The sequence below is a fragment of the Eupeodes corollae genome, chromosome 3 (assembly GCF_945859685.1).
Source record: "Eupeodes corollae chromosome 3, idEupCoro1.1, whole genome shotgun sequence".
NCBI classification, from domain to species: domain Eukaryota; kingdom Metazoa; phylum Arthropoda; class Insecta; order Diptera; family Syrphidae; genus Eupeodes; species Eupeodes corollae.
Genome location: NC_079149.1, coordinates 17,729,693 through 17,748,247, shown reverse-complemented (window position 1 = coordinate 17,748,247; position 18,555 = coordinate 17,729,693). Strand labels below are relative to the sequence as shown.

The following is an 18,555-nucleotide window of genomic DNA, read 5'->3' as shown; positions in this document are numbered from 1 at the left end:
TGGAGTCATGGCCTGGGGATGTATGGCGGCGTCTGGAGTAGGGGAGTTAGTGTTTATAGATGGAATTATGGATAAAATGGTTTTTTTTGAATATTTTGAAGGAAAACCTTCACAAAAGTGCAGATAAATTGGGTCTTGCTGGAAATTTTCATTTCCAGCAAGACAATGACCCAAAGCATACGGCCCATATAGTAAAGGAATGGCTGTTATACAACACTCCCCATACTCTAAAGACGCCACCACAGTCTCCAGACATGAATCCTATAGAACATCTATGGGACGTGTTGGATAAACGTATTCGGAAACACGCTATTACCAGCAAGGCTCATCTTAAAACGGTCCTTGCAGATGAGTGGGCCAAAATTGACCAAAAAACAACAAAAAAGTTAGTTTATTCGATGCAAAATAGGCTCAGAGAAGTAATTAAGAATAAGGGTATGCCTACCCGATATTGAACTTTTATCCATGTGTGTATATATCTTAGCCCAGTTAAAATACTGAATATAACAAAACGTCATATTTGACAGCAAGCAACTTTTAAAACTATATTGAACCAATCACAGTGACAATAAAAAATGTAGGTCATTCATGTTTTTATGTTATGTCAAAAATGACAGCTAGTAAAATGTTTGTTGCTGTCATGGAATGCACAGAATATTCATCAGAGCTGTCTCCTGAATCATTTAATTAAATAGTTCAATGTTTTAACTTTCCCGTGAATTTTATTTCTGTATACAACCTTTGGAAGAATGTAGTGAACACAAAAAATCAATCTTGGAAAGCAATGGAACAAACGGAATATCTATAGAGAGAAAATATTGAATTATGAAACTTTTTAAGGTTTACAAACTTTAATGGATTAAAAAGAACTGACTTTCAATCAAACTAAAAACATTTTAATTTTCAATTTTCATGTAACAATAAAAAAGAAGAATGGAAGTGTATTGAAGAGCATCTCCTAGATGAGTTTACTTTTGTTATTTCTAAAAAATCTATTTCATAAAATATTTTTTTAAAAACCAATGTTTCTAAATGAAAATTCTTGTAATCAAATCATAAACCTCATCTGAGACATTTCTGGGTGTATTTTATTTTTTAAAAAACAGATTAGATTCACGATAAATTGATTGAATTTTAGTTTCCACTGTAAAGTCACCTGAAAATAATAATACTTGTGTTTTTGCTTATAAAATCTTACGTAAATCTTAATCATACACTAATCTTTACAGTTGAATAATTTAATCTCGTCATATCTTTTTTGTGTGGATTTATTTTAGTGATAAGCATTCTTCCTATACTTGTGCTTAGATTATGATTAAAATACTCTATTGTGCAAATTTTCAAGATTTATTCCTGGATAATGTCTACTATTTTAGTTATTACATGTTAACATTTTACAATTTAAAATATTTCTGTCTTAAAACAATTCAGACATTTTGTGTCGTGTTTTGAAACATCTTCCTTCAGATATTTAAGAATTATTTACTTTCTTAAGTAAGTGTCAGACTTAATAAATTATGACAGATGTCATTTGCACTAATGTGGCATTAAATTTAAATTAGTCTTAGGTAATATTAATTTTCATGCATTAAATAAAAAAAATCAGTTTCAAATGATCTGTAATTAACTTGCCAATTTGTGTAAACGTCATTTACACCTAGCGTCACACTTAAATTGATTACCTGTCAGAGATTCTTTTTTTTTTAACTTTAAGGTTATGGAACTAAGTTGACACTTAAATAATTTGATTCTGTTTTTGTTTCGTAATTTTGTTTGATTTTTAAAAAGAATCTTACATGTTTCTTGGTTAATGTATATGACAGTTGAACTGAAAAATGTTCATTTGACAGAAGTAAAGGTACGATCACATTTATTTAATATGATTTTAAAAGGTTTTTCACACTTATGCGATATGACATTGCTGTTCTTTATGACTTTTTAACATTTTTTTATAAGCCACAACTTCACATTTTCCATATAGAATAATGGAAAATAGTCAGTAGTCAGAAGAATTCACTTGGACTAAAAATGACAGAAGTACTCTCTCTTGTCATTTGATTAATTCAAATAAGTTTTGTTAAGAAGACAGTGCTACTGGAGGGAAATGTTATTAAGTAGCTTAAGGCGAAAATGAGTAGTGTATGAATTTTGGTTAACTAATAAAGGCGAAAACTGAAAACCATGATTTATTAAAAATGGAACTGTCACACGAAAATTTTACATGAAATCATGAAACACAGAAAAAACACAAATACAAACAAAGAGAGACATTGTAAAGTGCTGCTAAGTTTGCATTAAATTTGAAAATCAGTGCGTTAAAATTGTATGCACAATCAACTGTCAAACAAATTGTTTTGTGAAAAAGTGAGTATGAGGAAAATAGTTTGTGGAAACACTGGGAATGAGTAGTAAATAGATACGTGTGCATACGTTGCCGAAACCGATCTGTTAACACATTGTTTTACGAAATCGATACGTTGTATTGTTTTGACAGCTGTTTTCGAAAAACTTAAAACATGAATTTACTTGGTTTGTTCGAATCTAGTGTGTGCTCTGAGGAGTGTCAGCGCATTTCATAGAATTGTAAAAAGTTTTTTTTAGATTTTACTATATTTGGCGAATATTATGATAATAAGTCTAAAAAAATGAAAATTGACGTCAAAAACTAGCAAAGTAATTTACAAAAGTCGAAAATAATGAGCTTGTATTTTATTACAAAAACGTATAATATTCAAGTTTTGTGTAAAATGAGCAACGAAATTTGCAGAAGTTAGGAACCAGATCCCAAAACGTGAATATTGTTTCAACTTAACAAAAATATGCACTTTTTCTTGAAAAATTTAAAACTTTAAACTAATTTAAAATGATCGCAAAGTAAACTAGAATGTATAAAACATATCATAATAAGTTCATAGAACAGCGATGCACCAAATGAATCGAACAAACCTACCGTGGACAACTGATTTCATTGAATCTACATAATTCGAACATGCTTTTTATTGACAACTTATGTCAGCGTCGTGGGATTGCGTTCTCTATGGATGGCATTTCATATGTAAAGTGTGTGATTAATCGAGCTGTCAGTTGCTTGCATTATCTTAATGTCTTCGACGTATTCTAAGGGTTGGGCTCTTCTTTTTTCAACATATATCAAATGGAGAGAAAAAGAGAAAGAAAGAGCTATACATCTGAGGCTTGAGCAATAACAAAAACGATAATGACATTTGACAGCTAAAACGTCAAAAGTGTGGAAGTATAAAATCAACAATGAAGTAGGCAAAAATGCTCATGTCTTACTTAGGTTCAAAAACACATTTATTTGAGATATCCCAAAGTTTCTAACACAATGAAGCTTACTGTTGTGAACTCAATTTTGTTTTTATAGACATGACGTTAACCTTCATTGGATCAAAATCCCAATATTTAGATCGAAATTGAATTGTGTAATTTTCCATATGTCTTTAAAGATTATTTGTTGTTTATTTTTGTCTTCTTCTATTTGTTTCTAGTTCAATGTGGTCAAGGTCAATAATTGTATTTGTTTTCGTTCAAAATCAAAAAAATAAATACTTTTAATGGTATCGAACCATTCGAATATTTGTCTGTCATTTCTTATTATTTTAATTGAATTTTTATACAAAAAACAAGAAATTTCATCAAAAATGAACATTTAAAATAAACAACAAAAAATAAATATAAAAACTTGTTGTTCAAGATTTAAAGATGCTGACTTGAAGCTTTGGATGGCGCTCCACACATCAGTACAGTCCAGGTCCATAAAGAAGAAAATCATAAATAAATAAAATAAAAAAAAAAACAAATAAAAATATCTGATAAGTTGATTATTGTATCTTTTGATAAAAAGATGAAGAGATGAACAAATGTTTGATTTAGCAAAGCAAAAGCTTTTATTTTTTTATGATAAAAATTAGCAAATGAATTTTATGATGTGCTAAGATTTCATGTTTCTTTTCAAAAGCAAGATAATTTATGATATGTAGGCAGACATCAGCCATTGAGTACGCCACAAATAGCATGTATTCCACTAATTCCAGCTTCGGCTCTATGGCGTGGCGTAGTATACTCCGCGAACGCTAAGACCTCAGAGATACCTACTCAAACTTTGAACTAAATAATTTGTCTGAGTTTTTTTTTTTTTTTTAATTTTATTTTTATTTTTTCCCAAGCACGCACATACTTCGTGTGTTTTTGTTTTTCGCATCTATGAGATATTTTTTTATTTTTGTAGCTAATTAAAGTTGGTCTATGATGGTGAGCTCTAGAGACTCTGGTACATGGGGCTGCTGCAGGTGATCTGGTATATACGACTTTATGATGTGAAAGGGCTTATATTTCGCAGCTTGTTGCAAAACTTTTTAACACAACTTAGTTTTTGCAATTTATTTGTATATGCATGTATCTTTACTAATTTTAAATAACCAGTACCTATGTTATACTTTTTGCATTCTGTGTTATTGAACAAGTTTTATTTTTACATCTCATTATAAATTAACATATCTGTGTATAGTGTACCTACATCTATACCTAAATCCTTTCAAATTTTGTTTTATAAAACAAGTTAGTGACCTTTAACAAGGTTTACTTATTTTTTTTTAATCTATACCTTAAAATAAATTCATACAAATGTTTGGTGGTATAGATTAAAAATGAGGTTAATAATTTTGTGAGAAAAATGTTTATCAAGTTGTTTTCAATATCGACGTCGCAGATGGAAATTCAATTAATATTTTGGGTTTTTAGGTTGCACTTCATTAAGAGCACAATTGTAAAATAACAATTTAACAGATGTTAATTTAGGGAGCTTCACAAAATAATAATAACAATGATATACAATGGTTTTTGAATCACTTGTGAAAGACAAAAAAAGTGAATGATTCACATTCTTATTCTGACCCAATTTGTCTTAAAATACACAAATGATTAATTAATGACGATTTCGAGAGAATTTATTATTATTTTTGTATTTATGGTTATCAAAATACCACAACTTCCCTTCGGTTTAAAAAAAATCAAAAGATTAAACAAAAATGAAATCTTTAATGAATTGTTGGTTGAGTCTTTCTTAATGAGAATAAGTTTAAAAATAATCGTAATAACCAAAACCACCGCATATTCAGGTTTCTTAAGTTATTTCGATTTTTGAAATTCTTGATACAACAATTTCATTTCATTTGACCAGTTTATATTTCTAAGATTTCTGAGAATTTTCTCAGGCGGATTGACCGCGCATATTCTCACCTAACATTTAAATTAGCTTTGCATGTATTTTCATCTTTTTTTGAATTGTTTAACAGAGAATTCTTAAGAAATTGAATCATAAAACTTCTGTCCTTAGATTTCAAACTGCAATAGTGAGAAATTTGTACGAGACATTTTTGTATACTTCTGAAAAGACGAAAATCTCTGATAGCTCAAAAATACAAATTGTTGAAATGTTTAAACGTTGATTGTATTGTAAGTGATGACGTAGTTTTTACTTCTTAAATGTCAAAAGAAAGCCGATTGAAAATTGCCAACTGACTATTCAAGTAAAACCTCTTATTGAAAATCCATTAGAACCACACATCGGTGTTGTCGGGTTTTCTTAGAATGTGCACGTTCTAGGGAAAATTATGAAAATTGTTTGCACCAATATTTAATTCCTGCTTCTACCGGAACGAATGGATAGCGTTTTATTACATCAATAGTATTGATATAAGAGGAATGAATATTCCTGGACTAATGTTCGCAGACGATATAGTTTTCCTTTAGACGGGATGCAGCTAATGATAAATAGGCTTCAACTTTATTGCAAAACATGATGATATTCAGAAACGGTGGTGGGAGATATTCCAGGAGGAAGAAATGGACGTTTGATAAGGAACCGATAGAAATAGTAAAGGAAAACAAGTATCTGGGAGTTTTGATTGCATCTAACTTGAATTTTGAAAAACATTTACAATCCAAATTATCGGAAGCAAAGCGTGCTATGTGTTCTGTGTGAAGAAGTTGCATTCTAAGAAATAGCTTTTCGCACATAGCGAAACAGATAGTATTTGGAGCTACCGCAATTTCAATACTGTTTTACGGAGCGCAAGTATGGGGATATCGATCGTTTGAAGCTGTGGAAAAGTTCCTCCGGTTTTTTTTTTTATTAAAAGTAATTTCAAGTTGCCAAGTAAGACGCTCAACTATATGTTAGATGTTGAAACAGGAATAGGACGATATGTGACGAAACAATTCCGCGAATAGTTCTCACACAAGCTATCAATTCTGAAGTTTCGTGTGTTAAAGATTGGAAAAAGCTGGCAATTGAATGCTCAGCTACTTTTTTAATATCAGCAGACGAAAGTATCGAGTTGCTGAAGTTGAATTTTGATGACTTGCTGAAAAAAGTCGGCAACTTGATGTACGATAAGTTTATGAGTGAAGCTGAAGCATTTATTTACAGATCTTACTAAAGTAAAGTTAACCATTTCTTGAACTACAACACTTACTTCTTAGCCAGAACAGTACACAAAATATCAGCTTGTTATTTAAAGTAAGAGGTGAACTCATCAATTTGAATTTCATTCCTTACCGTCTAGAATTGCCAATATTGTGCGATTTATGCAATCGAAATGAACGCGAAGATGTATTTCATTTTCAGGGAGTTTGTCCAATACTCAAGGAGGTCCGAAAGCGCTATTTTGGGTTAGATATACTCGGTTTAGAAGAAACGATCAACATCTTGAATGGGGAACTAGGTTGGGACCTATACACTATAGAACCAGAATAGTTGAGGAACATTTTTAAGGTTTTAAAGTTTAAAAATTATATAGATTATTTTATTGAATTGTATTTAACCAACTATAACCATTTAAAGACTTGTTTAATCTTTTGAAGTCAACTAACTAACTAGTCCTCCTTTAAAAATTTGTACATCTTACCTCTGGAAGTATTAAATTGATTTTAAATAAGTGTCAAAATCAGTTCCACCAAAATTAAAAAAGAGTATCATTCTGATATTTGTAAGTGTTACCATTATTATTAATGTTGTTTGCTAAATTATGTTAAGAAAAAATGGATGGGATGCGACCCACATTGATAACTTCAAATCCCGTCTGTCGCTTATTGTCTTGCTTGAAAATTTGTAGGTTTTCGTGTTGCGTTAAGAAAGTTGTCAGTTGACTTATTCTTAAATATTTTATAATTATCAACAATAATTTTCATATAAAGTAATAGTTAAGTTTGAAAATCTAGTTTTGTTAAATAGAATTTTAGTCAATTTAGTTTTTTTATGAAAAAACGGACTGTTGGATTTTTATAAGAAAAAAACTTCTGAATATCGAAAACAATATTTTCTCTGAAATAAAAAAAGGTTTGAAGGCAATAGTTTTAATTTTTGAAATGCTATTTGAGTAGAAGGTACATTTTTACCATGTTTTAGTATTCCTTTTTTGTTAAGTTTTTATTTTTATAAAAAAAAAAACTATCAGTTCGATTTATGTTTTTACCGAACATTGACAACAATAATTCTTATAAGAAAAAATTAGTTTGAAACCATAAACTTAATTTTTTGAAAAGATATTTAAGTCGAAATCAATTTTTACCAACTTTAAGTAATATTTTTTTAGGTTTTTATTCGATTTATTCAATTTATTCGATTTATCTCAAAATTTTACCAGATGTTGAAAAGTTTATTTTTCGTAGTAAGATTTTCGAGGGGACAATTTTTTTTTTCAGTTTTTTCAATTTATAAAAAAAACGCTAATTGGATTTATTCAAAAAAATATACTCGTTTGGTATCACGTCACAATATATTATATCAAATTTAATTCAAGTCTCTAGTGTTTTTGGTTCATGAGATATGCTATGGTAAAAAAACAGCCCAGGAAAGTTTCTTGAGGGCCCTTTCTGCATCGTTCTGCTTTTTTATCTGTATAACACGGACGTACGGACGTACACGCACGCAAAGACATTTTTCTAAAAACCTATTATTTCGACCTTGAAACGTCGATAAATGTCAAAATTTTCAATTTTACAAATCGGACCCATTACAATTACGTCCTATGGGAAGTTAATAAGTTTTAACACTTAATGTTTCACCAAAGCCAAAAAATAGTATGCTAAATTAATTAACATTGAAAGTTCAGCAACATTAAATATCGTATTCATAAAAGTCGATTCCCAATATTTGTCAAATTTTAACCATGAATTTTTTTGGAAAACTAATAATTAGATTATACATCGAAAGTTTTGTAATTTTTTTTTTGAAAGACAAACCATTTTTCGAACTTGATTTTTTTAAATAATTTCTGACAATGATTTCATAAGCATTACAATTAATTTTTGACTTTTAGTTTATTTTCACCGTATCAAAGGACTTGATTAAGTTTTTAAGGAAACAAGCGCTAAAATTTGTGTACGATATTTATACAATTAATTCAAAAGTGTTAGTTCTAACTCGACATATGTACGTCAACGCTTTTAAAAGCCAAAAAGTGATTTACAAAGGTTATTTAACTTTGTAAAGATGATTTGAATCTAAACCCGTCAAAAAGTTCCTTCTAATTTCCATTATAATTTGTTGTAATTGATAAGATTTGACAAATTAAAACTTCTGACATTTCAAGCCTTCATAATTTTTAATCCTTAAATTAACAAAGATGCCTGTGTGTAAGGTACTTCCGCTCTTAAGTTTTTACGTTCGTGCATCCCATAAATAATTTAGAAACTTTGACTATAAATAAATGTAATTATAAACAACATAAAAAGAGGTTTGGATGCGACCCACACTAATAACTGCCCATACCATCTTTCAATTTGTCTAACTTAAAATTACCAAAAAAAATTTGAATATGACGAAAGAATTTGATTTCAAAATCTAATTTTGTTAGCGAAATCTTTAGTCGAAAACCACTTTTTACCAATCTTAGCAGCATTTCTTGAATGTTTGTATTTCTAGAAATACAGGTTGAATTTTTCTAAAAAAATGTGTCACAAAATGAAATCATTTTAAAGTAAATATCTTCATTCATTGGAATCGAAGATTAATTTTTGGATTCCATGTAGTTTTTTTTAATTTTTAAGTTAATAATCTTGTGGAAACTGCAAAGAAAAATACAATAAGTTCCATAATAATCTGTTAATCGTAGACTTCTTTAGAACATTCAATAAAATTGACGGTTGTCAAGTCAAAATATTTATACAACTCTAAGTGCAATATTCAATTATCAATTTATTTAAGATTGATTATAATTGAAAAACTTTAAAAATCAATTACACGTTATTCAAGTTGATTAAACTTCAACTACTGATTGCCGATTGACCTTGTATTCAATTACTGAATAAAGATAATCATTTGCTTCCAATAATTTGACCAAATAAAAGTATGAATTCAATAATATCACGAATTAAGATTAAGGCCCTAAAAAAAGTGTAGGAAGGAACATACAAGTATTTTTTTGTGTCTTTTAAATCAATTATTTTAAATAAGAGTTTTCCTAAAAACTTGCCCCCCCTATTAACTTTAACTACTGATGTTGATTTAATTTAACCTTGTGCAACAAAATCTTTCATTTTATATACCAATGCTTTTTAATGCTCCATCATACTTAGAACAAAAGTTGGTCATTGAATAAGTCTAACCAGTTTTGTTTTATAGAAGAATAAAATCTTATGGACAAAAAAAAATAAAAATAATAATCTAAAAATAATCACAATACCTTAGTGCCCCAACAAACTCATTTATCTTAATTCTGCACGAGTATTAATCGATTAGAATTTTTTACTTGTTTTATTGCTATTCAAAAAAAGTAAAGATATTAAAAAACAAACAAACATAAATTATTTAGAATATAAGAACTTGTTTTCATGACCAAAACGTGCCACTATCACGTAAGTAAAAATGTATGCACATGTACATTTTTGAAAATTCTATATGACGATACAGCTATGGTCAAAATAATAAGGCCGTCTGACATTTTTTTCTTTTTTAATTTATATATTTATATAGATACAATTCAATAAAATAATCTTTATAATTTTCAAACTTTAAAACTTTAAAAAATTTCTTCAACTATTCTGGTTCTATAGCAAAGAGCGTTCAATGCATATTCATACAGAAGGTCTCAACCTAGTTCTCCATTCAAGATGTTGTTCGTTTCTTCAAAACCGATTATTTTTAACCCAAAATAGCGTTTTCGGAACTCCTTGAGTATTGGACAAACTCCCAGAAAATGAAATACATCTTCGCGTTCATTGCGATTGCATAATTCGCACAGTATTAGCAATTCTGGGCGGTGAAGAATGTAGTTCATATTGATGAGTTCACCTCTTACTTTAAATAACAAGCTGATATTTTGCGTACTGTTTTTGGCCAAGAAGTAGGTGTTGTGGTTCAAGAAATGGTTAACTTTACTGTAGTAAGATATGTAAATAGATGCTTCAGCTTCACTCATAAACTTATCTTACATCATGTTTCCGAGTTTTTTCAGCAAGTCATCAAAAGTCAACTTCAGCACCTCGATACTTTCGTCTGCTGATATTGAAAAAGTAGTTGAGCATTCATTTGCCAGCTTCTTTCACTCTTTAACACACGAAACTTCAGAATTGATAGCTTGTGTGAGTACTATTCACGAAATTCTTTCGATACCCATCGCCAAAACTCTTGACAAGTAGTTAAAATGTAATTTAAGTGTGGCTTAAAAGAGGGGGCCTGTTTATCATAAGCTGCATCTCGTCTACAGTTTCAGCTAGAAAAACTATATCGTCCGCAAACATCAGTGGAATATTCTTTCCTTTTATATCAATATCAATTTTCACCGAATCAGTTTTGTCATTTATGTATAAGATAAAGAAAAAAGTACGTAAAACGCATCCTTGCTAAATGTCCGTTGACATACCAAACTCATCTGGAAGAGAATTTCCATCCCAAATTCGTGCGACATTTTCTTCGTACATGGCTCTCATTACAGACATAAGTTTTGTTGAGATTCCATATTTATAAACATTGTAAAAAAGTGCTTCCCGGGGAATTGAATCGAAAGCTGCTCGAAAATCCCCAAAAAAGCGTAAAGCTTTTTTCCTTTACTTTTACTGATATTTAATCAGCAATATTTATTAATGAAAAAATTTGGTCAATTGTAAAATAGTTCTTCCTAAATCCAGCTTGGATTTAATATTTTAATATTTGCTCATACCTTCTTTATGTAGCGGAAAAATAATTGCCTTTCGAAAACTGTTGTACTCCAAAGTTAGAAGCTGTAAGAAATCTGGTGTAATATTTTTAAAAGATTCGTACGGTATTCTATCTTCTTCTGGTGCTTTATGGTTTTTGCTTTTTCAATAACTATTTTTACCTCAATTTGGGATATAGGCGCATCCATCAATTATTAAGGGTGTTGCAAATTAAAACGATGGGGCTATGTGTGGAGTTTTGAGCAAACTTGTAAAATGGATTTTCAATTGTTCAATGTGCAGTATTTTAGCTGTTGGAATCTTTTTTCCACTCACAAGCATAATTGCTTTCAACTATGAGATATTTATTCAAGTGTTCCATATCATTTTTTCACTCATAATATTCCTTATTTAATAGTTTTACAACATATGAACCGTTCATGCATAACTTTTTCTTAACGTGTTAAAAAAAATCCTGAATTGGGCACCATTTAAAAACATTTGTGTTTTGTTTGCTAAAGTCAAGATGATAGCTGAACGTAAAAGTACAAAATGTTTCTACTGTTTTGGCCACATCTGTATGTAGATAAAACAAAATGTCAAAGAATATAAATCGAGATGTGAGAACTAAGCTGAAATACCAAATTTCAATCAAGTGTGTATTGTACTGTACTGCCTACAATCCGAAGCCGAATCACGTCAAGTGTACGAGAGTATGTACATTTAATATCCTTGGATATTTTGTGGGTAAATACAATTAGAATCACAATATTTGTTTTCAGTTAAAAATAATAAGAGACAAACAAAATTAACAAACATCAAAAACAACAAAAATTGAAATAAGTCTAATAAAATATCAATGTTTTTAGACGACGACGACGATGCTGAGTCGAGCCGAGTCGATCCAAACTGAGCAGACATACTCTCAAGACATTGAAGGTCAAACAAACTTAGGAATTAAAAAGAAAACAAAAACTAACACTCCATCAAGTGCTTGAGTGGTTTATTTTTGTTGATTAAAGAAATAAAATTAAAAATGCGGCGCAAATTGCTTCTGAAGTTTGTTGTTTATTATTCTTATTGCTTTAAAAGGAACTTCAAAATTATTATTCATTCATTAATATTCATATCCATCAACAAAACAAAAAATTAAATATATAAAATTGAATTTATTTGTTTCGATATTAGATTCTTTAGTGTGGTTTAATTTTTGTTGGATTAGAAACAATAAAACAGATGATTCATTCTTGAACTTTCGATAGGTGATGAATTATGATACTTGATCTGTGGAGTACTCTTAAAAAGCAACTGATTATATTTTAGTATTGGAGGAACCTTCACTAATTTTTAAGGCAAAGTTTAAGGTTTATTTTAGATAAAGAAACTTAAATTGCTTCAAGATCTTAGTCAAATTTGATTTTTGGAAAAATAAGGAGAATAAAACGACACAACTAATGGGTTAGCCGAACTTGACCTTTTGGGTAATTTTGCATAAAAGTCATGTAAAATAAAAAAATTGTCGTTTATTTAAAAAAAAAAAATTATCATTTTGGGAAAGTGTGAAAAATAATCACTGGCAATGGCGGAGCCAGAAAACTTATACAAATAAGTAGATTCATCTTAGGATTTGTTATTAATTTAACGATATTAACCAAAAACGGTTTCCTGACATAAACAACTAAATCTTTGTTTTCACGCAATTTAGTATTGGGAAAAACTTAAGTAATGCTTTAAATTATTCTCATAAGATCTTTTCTGAGAACAAGAGCAAATATTCATGTTTTTTAAATGAAAATTTGAATTTGAGATCAGCAATTTGGTGTTAGCTAGAAGCCCTAGTAGCTATTAGCTTTTAAGTATTGTATTGTACATTTATGTATAGTTCAATAAATAATAAAAATAATAACAATGGCTGAAACTCGTCCTGAACTTAAACTTACATAGAGAATGTTAGGCTTATTTTAAGTTTAGTTTTTTTTTTTTATACAAAAAACCTTTAAGATCTTAAGAAAATTAAATAGTCTACTTTTTAAAGTGAATTCGCTTTCGAAGCTTTATAACTGATTTTTAAGCACGAATTTCAAGATTAAAAATGTCCCATAAACAGCAAAAGTGACATTTTCTTAAACTAGTGGCTAATTGAAAAATATAATTAACGTTTAAATCTATTTATTTAATAAAGGGATTTTCAATTGACGCTGGTAGATTTTGGCGCCTAATGGAAGCCATTTTGTTAAGGTGACATCTGTCCAATCTTTTGTTTATTAGTCAGTTGTTTATGTCAAATCATCATGGCGTTCAAATGATAAAACTTTATTATCAAAGTGAGTGTTCGTTAATGCAAATGATGCACGCATTGCGTCCACTTTACGGTGGACGTGGTGGCCCTTCACTGTCGACTCTTCACCGTTTGGTGGCCAAATTTGAGACGACCGGTTCAGTCAACAATCAGTCAACGCCCGTAAGTTCAGGGAAGGCAAGATTGGCCGAGAAGATCGTCAATACTTGGGCTTACACACGAACAAGATCCAACTGACACGGGAGCTCAAAGTTTATGACCATAGACAACGCTGTTTAATCGCCGACTGGGCTTCGAATCGTTTGGGAGAGGACCCCAATTTTGGCCGAAAAGTCATTTTTAGTGACAAGGCACATTTTTGGTGATGGCTGTGTTAACAATCAAAATTGCCGTATATGGGACGACATACACCACCCCACGCAAGGTTCAACAGGTGTGATAATGCATCCTCAATAATGCATACCGTTTGGTGTGGATTTAGGGCCGGCGGCGTAATTGGCCTATTTTGAAGACGACGTTAGTGAGGCGATCACCGTCAACAGCGAGCACAAATTATACCCTATAGACCTAGACGACATATTGTGGTTTCAGCAGGACGATAATACGTGCCACACAGGAAACGCTAGATTGCCATTTTGCATGAAATATTTGAGGGTAAGGTTATCTCTCGGAGGGGTGATGTGGATTGGCAACCAGGAACATTCCATTTGACCCCGGTAGACTTTTTCCTGCGGGGTTTCTTGCAGTAGCAGTTCTATGCAAATAAAACACAATCCATCGTAAGAAGCCGAGGTTGGCATTTGATTTTGAATGATGTCATATTCCACATTTAATGGCATACATTTGCCTTTCAAATAAAAAATAATTTTGTTAATATCTTACACACGGCTTGTTTTATTCCATTTCAGCATCTACCCTCCCTTATTGAAAAACTATTTAGAATCGGTTACATGAAATGAGACCGATTCTTTTTTTCATCTCATGACAGTGTTTTTCGAGTAAGGAGAAAAATGTTTGATTTGATTTTACTTAATACGCTTTTCGCACCAAGTCCAAAACCCGGTTTTCGCGAAATTATCGGTTGTGGCCGAAAACGTACATCGAGAACTCAAGTTTTCCCATACATTTTTGGTAAACCACAAGTTTTCGTAAACCACAAATTTTATATAAAATCGAAAAATAGTAGCAATTCAAAGTTGAACTAAACAAACAAACCTTTCGGAACATTCAGCGCTCAAATTAATAGAAACAAAACAGCTGATAGCTGCTGTCAAAACAAAAATTTCGTTTTGAAATAAATTAAATTACAAAATAAGAATTATTTCTTTTCGTTTTTTTATTTACAGAATATAAAAGAGAAAAAAAAACAGAAAAAGGAAAAGGAAACTTTAAGGGAGATGCGTGGCAAAAGAAAAAATTGCGAGAAAATTTGACAACGCCACTGGCGGTTCTTTTATGATCCTCCAGAGTTTCAAACACCCTTTGTTAATGGAGGAACTGGAATTCACTATGGCTATTGGCGTGACGATCCCACGAACGAGGAAGACTTGCTCATAGTTCGTAATGACGTTTCCAAGGGATGCGTCTTTTTATTTGGGAGATATGAGAAAGACAATAAGTTCATCTGTGGAGGAGAATAAGTATGAAAGAAAATTTCTGGTGGAAGCTATGTAAGTCGCAGCGGGCTAGAAAATTTGCGCTAAAACATTCCACAATGTGGGAATCGTTGTTTCAGTAAATGAAACCACAACAGTGGACTATCGCCCCTTGATGGACAGCGATGCGAACATCAAGAATATCCTCAGTCTTTTTGACAAGCCAGGCGAGTCCTCAAAGGAAAAAATCTTGGTGGCCAACTTACCGGTCCATTCCTTGAGATGAATTGTTCTCCGAAGTTTTCTCTCAAAATGGCCATAGAATCGCGAGCTGTGTGGCATGTAGCGCCATCTTGTTGAAACCAAGTTCAGTTCTTCCATTTTTGGCAACAAAAAGTTTGTTAGCATTGAACGATAGCGATCGCCATTCACCGTAACGTTGCGTCCAACAGCATCTTTGAAAAAATACGGTCCAATGATTCCACCAGCGTACAAACCACACCAAACAGTGCATTTTGGTCTATTCATGATGAAATTTCAAAGCATACTGAGCATCTTTCTCTTTGACACCATGTCTGAAATCCCGCGTGATCTGTCAAATACTAATGCATGAAAATCCTAACCTCAAAAAAATCACCCTTTATCATATATTTTCTAGACAATTACCTTCTCCTTAGTGAATCTTTCGGACCGGTTGAAGTAAACAAAGAGGACAGCTGCAGCCAAGAGAGCTTGTAGTTCTTGTTGTTTAATGTCGTGAGCCCATTCCACCCGTTCCCAGAACTTAAGTTGAAATTCTTTTTTAGGCGAGCTAGTGTTACGTTAAAATCAATTTGAATTGATTTCATTTATTTTCACAAATAATTTGAAAAGAACAAAACTTTTGAATGGCTGCGTTCAATCTCAGATAGATAGAGTATCCGGATACTTTTTTGTTAGTTTTGTTCGTGTAAGATAACAACTTATCAATAACAGCTGAGATGTCAAAAAGGCAATCCAAAAATATCCAAGAATTTCTAAGGTATGTAGGAATCTGACAGAACAACTGATTCAACTCATGGTTGAATTTTAAGAAACTTAAAAAATTGATTTCAGCTTTTTGTATTTGTTGGTAAACAAAAAGTTACAAAATGCTGGTTGAAGTTATGTTTGAGGGTGTTTTGTACATAATAGACGATGAAGAAGCTATTTGCCTGCGAATTTTAGAAGGTAATTATGATCTATTTTTTTTAAACTATATTTTAAACGCACCTAATAATTTATTATCGTCCCACGAATCTGATTTATTCATTGAATGTTTCATCTTGCAACAGGTTTTACTTCAAAGCTTAAATGTTTCTCTGCTTTTTGTGAACAGCTGAAAGTTGACAGCTATCTTAATACAGCTATCAAACTCGTTCAACAAGGTATCTTAAAATCCATTTATATAAGATACCCTATCCAACACGAGATTGAACGCAGCCAATAACTCGCTATTTGGGTAGCTGTCACTTTTGAAGATCTGTCATCTTTTGACACTTAGTAAGTTAAAACTAAGCCATTGGCATCGCTTAAATTAGAACGACACTCGCTTCAAAAACGCATCGAAACCGTTAAAATTAAAAAATAAACAAGTATTGTGAACATTTTGCAGTCACAAGTCGCAGTTCGCAATTTTGGATACATCATTTTGTTTCTCGAACAGGTGATTATAATTTACCATCGATATCTTGTGCCTTAAGTAAATAAGTATGTACCTTAGTAATTAAATGCCCCTTTAAGTCTTCTTCCCTTAAAAACTTAAACTTAACAATGTGATGCTATTTTTAAAATTATTTAATTCCCGGAAATAAAAATCTCCAATTTCTACTTTCTTTATTGGCAGCCAGCGGCCTGCTGCAGCCCTAGACTCGATGTGGAGAAATTTACAAACAAAATTCAGCTGACTAATCTTCTACCTTAAAATTCTTCTTCATTCTCGACTGCTATCATTGATCCATTAAAATTTGCATATTACATAAAAATATTGAACTTTTGTCCCTACTTACATATGTAAAAATTATGCAGATAAAGTTACGAAATATATGAATTAATTAATTAAAAAAAAAAGACACTGTTTAATAACTCACCTTAAAATTGTATTTCAACGTGGTGGGTATCCAAATTATGTATTATGTCAACAATAATCCCATGAATTTTATATTAGAAAGATTATTAAAAAAAGAATAACAATTTCACTATAATGAATTAATATATAATTTCACTCTTTATCAAAAATATACAAAATTTTTGTTTCACTCTCGTTTCACATCACACGAGTCACCACATTAAACATCATTGATAGTAGGTTGGTATAAATTTTAATTTCTTTGACAGCAAAACAAAAATCACTTCTGATTTCACGATTTTCTGACCTAATTTTTGTGTAAATAAAGAAATTAACTTTCTATATTCAAGATTTTATATCAATTTTTTTCTTTTTGCATGAATAAAGATGAAGAATATGTATATGTAAGGTACAGTTGGTGGTAGGTGGTAGGTTTAAGGTAGGTAAGTATAAGAGGATGGGCGTCACAGTAAAAAGACTTAACAAAATATTTTCCAAAAAGAGATAATTTATTTAGTTTAATTTTTGCAAATAAATTCGCATAAATACATTTTACACATCATTTCTCTTCCCAACAACAACAAAATAATACAAAAACTATGCGATATTTATTATTTTCTTTTTCTCTGTGCAATTGGTATTCACCTCACTAGGATTTCACTCATTCATGTATCCATTGACATTTGGAAAACTACACAAGAAAAAACACACCTCTCTCTCTCCATATTCAACTTAAATGTGGATATCTCTATAGATATTTACCACCAAAGAGAAATCTTTTGTAAAATTTGCGCAAAAATAATGATTAAATAGTTAAAAATATTTTAATTCATCAGAAAAACGATAAAAATTAAATAAAACCATGAAAATTCACCACGAAACAAGTGAAATCTGTCAAAACAGAAAACTAATAAGATTTGGTGAATTTCACAAAACTATAAACAAAATGTCACCTTTTCACCTCTCTTAATTTTTGTATTTTATGAATTTACACTTTGCACAAAAATATTTCACAGCGAAAAAAGAAAAAAACAAAACAAAGAACAAAATAACATAAATTTACGTATCTACCATTTATGTGTGGTGTAAAAAGACCAACAAATTGTTATTTTTATAGGAAACAATTAAAACAACAAAATGTTTATTTATCATGCAAAAATCCAAAAGAGAAAAACAGTGTTGTAAATATTGTGTCTTGTCTTCATGAATAAAGTGTTATACTGGATGAGGCTACAGAGCCAGACACAGAGCACAGATGGTGATGATGAAGATGGTGAGATTCGGTAACATTTTCCTTGAGATTTCTATACTGAGGTGAGAACTGTTATAATTGACCTGTCGCACCTTGGAATTTCGCAAACGAAACGTGAATGTGAAAATCTTAGGAAATCCAATTTAAACTAGGAAAAAACGCC

The 18,555-nt window shown here is 30.8% G+C and overlaps 1 protein-coding gene across 1 annotated transcript in view; it reads right to left on the bottom strand.

Annotated features, from left to right (window-relative positions):
* LOC129952825 (putative uncharacterized protein DDB_G0277255) overlaps positions 1–18,555 on the bottom strand; it is a 162,285-nt gene that overhangs the window by 142,358 nt on the left and 1,372 nt on the right. Inside the window, exon 2 of the mRNA XM_056065677.1 lies at positions 17,163–17,447. The gene's annotated coding sequence lies outside the window, so the exon portion shown is untranslated. The remainder of the gene's footprint in view (positions 1–17,162; positions 17,448–18,555) is intronic.